The sequence below is a fragment of the Trachemys scripta genome, chromosome 4, assembly GCF_013100865.1.
Source record: "Trachemys scripta elegans isolate TJP31775 chromosome 4, CAS_Tse_1.0, whole genome shotgun sequence".
NCBI lineage: Eukaryota > Metazoa > Chordata > Testudines > Emydidae > Trachemys > Trachemys scripta.
The window spans coordinates 7116558-7125474 of record NC_048301.1 but is presented as its reverse complement, the minus strand read 5'-3'; positions in this window follow the sequence as shown (position 1 = coordinate 7125474).

Genomic DNA, 8917 nt, shown 5'->3' with positions numbered 1-8917 from the left:
GATCCATGCGGTTGACAGACAACCGAGATTTACAGTCAATAAATAATGTTTTGTTCACTGACTTTGCTGGGGCAGTTTCATAATTTTGCCTTGATTTGACCGACTCACTTGCTAATCAGTGATCGACAAAAACACCGTTTTGTTTATTCTTATTTGCATTATGGTAGCAGCTAGCACCTCCAGTCACGGACCAGGACCCCACTGTGCAAGGCACTGTACAGGCACAGAACAAAAAGACTGTACTCAACCAGGTGGCTTTACATCTTCATGCATCTTTGCACGTATTAACCAAGGGCACTCTGCAGGACTTCCACAAGACGTCTGAAAGACCCAAGTGTGGAAAATGTTCTGTTTGGTCTGAAAATACACAAATTCCCAACAACAGCACGGTACTCAGTATGTTCTGCTGCTGAGGAAAATGTTGCTAGCATTAAAGTTGTCTTGACATTAACACTGAGAGAAAACTATGCAAGCCCCAGTTCTTACAGTGGTCAGATGTTTATCCCCATTTTAACTACAAAGAATGATTGAATTAATTCCTTCCTTCCTCTCAATGGATATCATCACTTCTGCTTTGTCGACTTTTACTCTTTCATCACTTCTGCTTTGCTGTGTGAGAAATTACAAAAGTGACTTTTTTGTATCTCGAGATAGATCTTGATGACTCTAGTTCAAAGAGGTTTTTGTGACACCTTTCCCTGTGTAGTTCTGCTCTTATGTGATTGATATGGTGGTATAGGTGATGGATTCCTTGTCAGGAATGCTTTCATTTCTGCATTCTTATTCCCAGTGTTAAAGGGTCAGGTTTATGGGAAACATTGAAAAACAGTCCAGGCAGACACCGTTTTTATATGTTTGTTGCATTTCTTGATCCCTGAGGCCTTCATAAGATTTCTTAGCCCCTGTTTTTTCTTACTAAAAATGTTTGCACAAAACGCAGATCTTTGTTGCTTAGGTACTTATCTACTCGTGCTGATTGTTCCTCACATGAAGTCGCACTCTGGTTGTGACATCATAATCCTCTCCACAGCAACTATGTATGACATCACAGACAGATTAGGATTTAAAGTAACTTCACAGGAGGTGAAGTGGTATGGGCCACCAAACCCTGCTGTAATAAAGCCACTGGGGAGTGACCGTCTCGCAGGCTGATTTTCCCCCACCACACAAGAGATCACAGGTGCTTCTACCAGAACAGAGACCCGAGGTCGAAAAGGGAAAGTCTGTTGTACCTTGAGCTGAGACCTGAAGGGTAGTCCATTCTTATAGCTTGATCTTTATGGTTTTAATTCCTTTTCTCTGTCCCATGACACTGCTCCCATCTGGTTGTGACACACACACACACACACACACACACACACACACACACACACACACACACACACACACACACACACACACACACACACACACACCATATCCCCTTCCCACAGTCTGATTATATTGTAAGTCAGATCAACTATGCACCAAAGCCTTTTCTTTCCCAGGCTTGTTTGTTTCTAGGATTTTTCCTGCAGATCGCTCTCTGCTGATGGGAGAGGCTCCAACCCTCCTCTGTATCCTGGCAGAAACTAACTGAATGCACCGGCTGGCATGACTCCGCAATAATTCCACTGCATGTTCCAGCAGGGCTCAAGCACCTGATAACAGGAAGCAAAGCCAGATCCCTGTGCAGGGTCCTAGAGTCTGCCAGTCCATTTCAGACTCCTAATGCTAGTTTTAACCAAACAAGCAAATTTCCCTGAGCAGTTTCCCTGAACTCAGTTATTCTCCCTGAAATTGCCTGTTGGATTCCTCTTCACCTAATGCCCTGCTATACGTAGAGGTCCTACCTGTGGGAGATATTGTAATCTAGATGGTTTACTTGCATTTGAATGCAAATGCTGCACTCAGCTGCAAAGTGTCCTGAGACAGGTTTGCAGAACTGATATGACACAAACATAAATTATGCTCACCGGTGTCTCAATTTTCCTTTAGAAAAAGGCAAAGGTTTACACCAGACCTTTCACTGGAACGTTCACTTGCCCGAGAATGGGACACAAAGGGCCTGGTTGTGATCTCACTCACATTGTTTTACACTGGTATAACTCCCCTGCCTTCAACCCTACAGAATACCTCTTGGGTTACCAATCCTCCAGGACTGTCCTGGAATCTCCAGGAAGATTGCCATGTGATGAAACCTCCAGGAATGCGTCCAACCAACATTGGCAACCCTAAATACCTCTCTGCATCTGAGTAAGCTGTTGAATCAGGAGTACCTAGTCCTGTACAGCCTGTTTCGTATGTGATATCTCCGATATGGACATGCAGACCATCTGCTTGCCTCAGTAATCAATGACCCCTGCTGACCTTCCCCACTGGCTTCTGACAGTGCCTCCAACTCCATTTCCCCTTGCTAGCTAGCAGGATAGTTTAGTTCTTTCACCACACCAAAAACTCCACCTATCACTGGAGGAAACAAAAGTCCCAAACTATCACCCAGGCTTTCTTCTGGGTCACAGCCCGCCCCTGGTGGTCTGTCAATCTTCACCCCTCTGCAGGGCATAGCTCCGGAGGTCATCAGTCAGAAAAGAGCTCACACCTTCCCTCTTCTCCAAGCTCCAACTTTGGGGCCATAGACAATGAAGCAGGTGCCAGGCCTGGCTGCCAGTTCTCCCTGCTTTTCCTCCCCGGAGGCTGCTTCCTCTCCTCTGCCACTGTCCCTTAACTCTGCTCTCTCTGGCTTTCTAGTGAAAGCAAAACCCCCTCTTTGAGGTTCCTTTCCCAGGCATCAGGATGCTTTTTAAGTCTCTTCTCAGCACCTTCTGTGTTGGGCAGTATGTGGCCCCAACAACCAGGTCTGCTCTACATTGCTGCAGCTGCCACAGCTCTAAGGGTTCCAGCAGCTAAGGATCATCAGGATGTAGACATGACCTGGCCTCACCCCCTTTTCCCTGGGTATGCCCCTTGGGTGGCATAAGAACCTCTATGGTGGCTCTACACTCGAAGATTTCCCTAGATAATGGGGTTCCTCAATTGTCTAGTTAAGCCAGCTTTAATGCTGTCAGTGGCACAAAGCAGGCTTAACAGTAGAGAATCTGGCCCACTGTGTGTCGAATGGGACCGAAAGGCTGGCTGCTTAGTGCAGAGAGCCTGACGATATCTGCTTCGTCATCATCACATTTCCCTTTCAGCATTCAAGTCCACAGCTCATATCAACTGCCAGGAGCCCTCCGGGGACCAGCACGAAAACCGGGGGGGAAAAGGAAAAACCCACCTGAAAACAAACCAAAAAATCTTTGGAAAAAGCCACACTGTGGAGCATGGGGAAGATGCTGTGGCCCTTCTTGATAGCTAACTCTGCCCTCGTCGATATTGAAATCGGATGCAGAGTCCACAACACGGACAACGTTGTAGGAATCAATATCTGGGAAAGCGGCAGGCGTTGCTGTCGATTCATGAATCCTTAAGCTCTGCATTTGCCAGGCTTCCAATCTATTTTATTATCCGAATACGCTACAGGAATAAAGTGAGCCTTCCTAATGCTTTGAACAAGTTCAACGGGCACGTTGGTCAAAACATTCCAAACCAAAGAGTTCCTAGCATCCTGATTAAGGCTAGAGGTAGACTATTTTCTTTGCTTCTGATTGTAAAATAAAAGTGCATTCATATCCTACACTGCTTTTTAAAACACCCTTCGATTGTACTGCTCAGATAGAAGTTTGCATAAATGTTCTTGTAACTACAGCTACTAAATAAATCTGGGTATCTGGTATAAAAATAACCTTCAGTGTTCTTTCACAGAAGATTGCCATGCAAAGAGCTCATGTTATCTAATCCTAAATTATACCCTATGTAAAACTACTTCATATTCCATTGAATGTTGGGAGGTGTCCGGATGAAAGGTGCAACATAAAATATAATTTCCTTATTATTACCTGGTCAAAGAAGCGGTATCATTCAATGTGTGGAACATAGTAATGGGAATCAGGGAATTCATGGGTCCTAATATTCCTAGCTCTTATATTCCACACTCAAATACTTTGGGCCAGTCCCTTAAGTTTTTTACATCAGTTTCCCTAGCTGTAAAATGGGGATAATTATACAGACCTCCCTGACTCAGAATGTTATTATTGATTTATTGCACTAGTGCAGGGGCAGGCAACCATTGGCACGCATGCCAAAGGCGGCACACAAGCTGATTTTCAGTGGCACTCACACTGCCCGGGTCCTGGCCACTGGTCCGGGGGGCTCTGCATTTTAATTTAATTTTAAATGAAGCGTCTTAAACATTTTAAAAACCTTATTTACTTTACATACAATAATAGTTGAGTTATATCTTATAAACTTATAGAAAGAGACCTTCTAAAAACGTTAAAATGTTTTACTGGCACATGAAACCTTAAATTAGAGTGAATAAATGAAGACTCGTCACACCACTTCTGAAAGGTTGCCGACCCCTGCACTAGTGCCTATGGACCCATTGTTGTGCTAGGCATTGTACAGCCGGGTATCACAAAGGCAGTCCCTGCACAAGCTAGCTCACAAGCTTGGATTCTGGCAATATGTAATGTTGGAATGCACATACAGATGTGGTGGGGAGAAGAATGATGTGGGGAGGACAAGGTAACAGTCAAGACAGTTCTCATAGATTCCAAGGCCAGAATGGACCATTGTGATCAGCTAGTCTGACCTCCTGTATAACACAGACCAGAGAACTGCCCCACAACAATTCTTAGACCAGATCTTTTAGAAAAACATCTAATCTTGATTTGAAAATTGTCAGTGATGGAGACTCCACCGGGACCCTTAGTACATTGTTCCAATGGTTAATTACTCACTGCTAAAAATGTACGCCCTATTGCCAGTCTAAATTCGTCTAGCTTTGGTTTCCAGCCATTGGATCATGTTATACCTTTCTCTGCTAGATTGAAGAACCCATTATTAAATATCTGTTCCACGTAGACACTTATAGGCTGTGATCAAGCCACTCCTTAATCTTCTCTTTGTTAAGATTGAGCTCTTTGAGTCTATCAGTACAAGGGATGTTTTCTAATCCTTTAATCATTCTCATGCCTCCTCTCTGAACCCTCTTCAATGTATCTTGAATTGCGGGAACCGTTTGTAGTCACAGTGGTGCCAGTAGTCACAGGTAGCCACCGGTCTAGCCAAGAGGTTAATCCAAAGTCAACAGGACTCTTCCTGATGATCTCAGTGGGTTTGAAATCAGGCCTCACAGTAGTGATTTGTATTCATCACAGGGTTAAAAGAGGCGGCGATAGGGCTTTGTGAATTTTGACAGGGAGTTTTCGAGAGTATTAATTTGAAAGTGTAAATGTAAAGTTCTATATGAGGCTACTCATTAATGTGTTGTCTATTCCTGGAAATAGAAATGTTCCGTTTCTCACGACGTCCTTTGACTATCTTCTGTGAGCCCTGAATTCAGAAAACTGAGAGTGGTGTTTGTGACTCTCACCAAGGAGTGTAAGCAGAAGGGTGGTAAAAGGGGTACCATAACTAGGAGTGTAGGCAGCTGCTTTACTGGGACATAGTTAATTGTTTAAAATTATTTCAGGAAATGTAGCTCCTGAAGGGGTAAATTGTTTTTTTCTTTCTCTTATTTGGTGGATGTGCAGGAAGAGGCATGTATTTATGTTGGAGAGAATACACAGGATGCAGAAGGGTTTATAGGGCAAAGAGGAAATTAAAAGTGAATCTCTTCTAGTTAGCGCACATAATCTGTGTTGCATTGGAAGCAAAACACTTTTCATTTAAAGTGAGCCTCTAAATAGAAAACAGTTAGGGTTGGGTTAGACCGCAGCTATGACACCTATGAGTTTAACCCAAAGCAGTCAGTCCCATGACCCTCACTCTCCTTAGGATGGCCGGTGCAAGCAGTAATACTGTTCCAGGGGCTTAAGGGTGGGGTTTTCAAAAGCGCCCAAGGAGATAGGAACATAAATCCTGTTTTCAATCTGAAAATCAGGCCCTAAATGTTTTGTTTAGCTAGTATGATATGATGGATATGTACGAGGGGTATGACTGTACATAAAGTAGACGCTGTTCTTAATTCAGTCAATGCACTAGACACATGCAGGGTTGATACACCAGGATTCGTTTGATCTTATTCCACCTAATTTTTTAAAAAGATATTTCTTGCACCAAATGGAAGGAAAATTACATGCTATTTTTGTCTGGATGCTTTTACTGTGTTGTGCACGTTATTGCCAAGCTTAATCTCTCTCTCACCCACGCCCTGGGTTTTTATATTGTGCTCTTGAAAGACTCTAAGCCATAGAGCCACACACAGGTTTTGATCAGAAGTTCAGTTGCCATGTTGAAACTGATTTTTCTTCAACTAGTGATATACAGATCTAGAAGGCACACCTTCAACCATTGACTTTCCCCTGAAAGCAGCCTGTAAACAGCTTTTCACTGGCTCAAGGGTTGATAAATCCTGACAAACTGTGGACCCATTTCTAATGTGAGCATCATTGTATCTGGATGTCCCACATTGAGAGATACCTCATCATCCCCTCTGATGGGGAGAACTCCCCTCTGCTCTCTTAAAATGTTCAGACCCCAGTGTTCTGCTTCCAAGGGAGCTTTGCCAGAGTAATTTATGACATGGTTAATTGGGAAACACCTGTGTAAATATGTCCAGGGTCATGCTCTGAGCATGGAAAGATTTAAACTCAACTTGATCTCTAGTGCTAGCAAGTTTGACCGCTGAAGGACCTCTGCAATGAATGCATTGGCCTGTCCATCTATAAGTTGAAACCTGTGCTCTGAAAGCCAAAGCAGTCCCCATGAGCATAGATGATGTACTAGGTTGCTAAGAGATAGGTCATCTCCGAGACAGCTGTGCCAGTGCCTATTTAGGGTCTTACAGATAAAGACCAGGACCTTGAACTGGGTCCAGAACTGAGCTGGCAGCCAATGTAGAATGTGAAGTACTGGAACAATATGGTCTTGTTGGTTTGTATCAGTTAAGAAGTAGGCTACTGCATGTTGTACCAGCTATAGCTTCCAGGTGGCCCTCAGGGTCAATCCAAGGTACAGCAATCCAAGGTTAAAGTAATCTAGCCTGGAGGTAACAAGACCATGGATCATCAGAGTTAGACCTGTATTGGAAAGATGGACACAGATGACTATCTAGAAGAAGAGGAAACAAGGTATTCTTAGCCACAAGTTGCTATCTGGGCACCCGAGTGATGAGTTCAATATAGTATTTTGTAAAGATATGCTGTAGCTCTAAAGGAATTATTTCGGGGAAGTTCTCTGGTCTGGGATATTCAAGTCATGTGTGACAAAGCTGAAGACATGATGGGGAGTTGCACATGATAGAATTTGTTTTTGTTTTTAAAAAAACACACTGAGAAATGACATGCAAAAAACTACGTTAAAAGAACACTACAACGGTTGCAAAGTCAAGTACTCAAAAAGTTAGGAAATGCCAGATACAGAGTTGCCTGTGCAAGTGTAATTTATCCCCCTCTGTGTATACATTATGATAGTCTTTAATTACAAGATCACATGCTATTTTTCCCACAGTGCCTCTGCCTCATTCAATGTGCAGGATGGCTGCACAGGGAGGCAGAATTAAGGTTGCACAGCCAACCATAAACCTGGCATTTTCTAACTTTCAAGTGAGTGACTTTACAACCTAAGTCATGTTATTTTAACATAGGGGTGGTTTTTTTTGTCTGTACATTGTATTAGTTTGTTGGCTATAGATGCAGGGAATTGAGCTTGGATTGGGGTGATGACACTGACCATGACTTATACAATGGGAATCCCCAAGCAGTCATTTATGACACCCTTGGCTGCTTTGAACTGCATCTGGGTAGGAAATGGCAGGAGAACACCTGGATCTGGGCTTCAGTTTCTGAAACTGTATTTTTTTTTCAATTAGTTGCAATTAAAATTAGTAATATGCAGAGATGGGCACAAACTGAAACACCAGACCCCTGAACCCTCTGAACTTTAGAGGAAGTTTGGATCTAGATCTGAACTTTGCAGCTTGGGTCCATTTCTAATTATGAGTACAGCCAAATGCATAGGCCAGTGAATTACAATCATAATTTGTATCAGGACTGTGGTCTAAAGCCAAGAGAATGGTTTCAGTTCTGACCACTTTTGTACAAAACAGATAACTGGGTATTTCCCCAGTGTAAGGGAAATTGCCAGGTGGAATAAAGCCAGCCCTACACCACCCCCTTCCAGTCCCCAGCATAGGGCGCAGGTTTGAGGGTGTGGGATGGGACTGGAAGATGCCCCCTTGACGCTTGAGGCTGCTTTTAACTATGCTAGAGTCTGAATTGACCTACAGCTATCCCGGGAGTGGAAGTCACAACCATCTTCCTTGCACCCCACCCTCCATCCCCCACACCTCTGCTGAATCCAGGGGAGACTTACTTCATCTGTTTACAATAACCACCAAAAATTGCTGACACACAGGTTTATAAAAGCTGTATGTATGAGCTTCCCTCACAGAAAAGAGCTACAAAAAATGATTCAAGGGCTGGCAAAAAATGCTTTACAGTGAGACTTGAGGAGGTCAATCAGTTTACCAAAAAGACTGAGGTGTTCAGATTACATTGAATCAATAACTTCAGGGAAAGAAAATACAAGGTACTTAAAGGGCTCTTTAATCTAGCACGAAAAGGCAAAACAAGAACCAATTGCTGGAATTTAAACCCAGACAAATTCAGCTTTAAAAAGGCACCATTGTTTAACCAGGAGGGAAGTGGTGAATTCTCCATCCCTTGATGTCTCAAGTCAAGGCCGGAGGCTTTTCTGGAAGATAAGAAAGACAAGGTGGGTGAAGTGATATATTTCATTGGACGAACTGCTACTGGTGAAAGAGACACACTTTTGAGCTACACAAAGCTCTTCTTCAGGTCTGGGGAAAGTACTCACTGTATCAAAGCTAAAT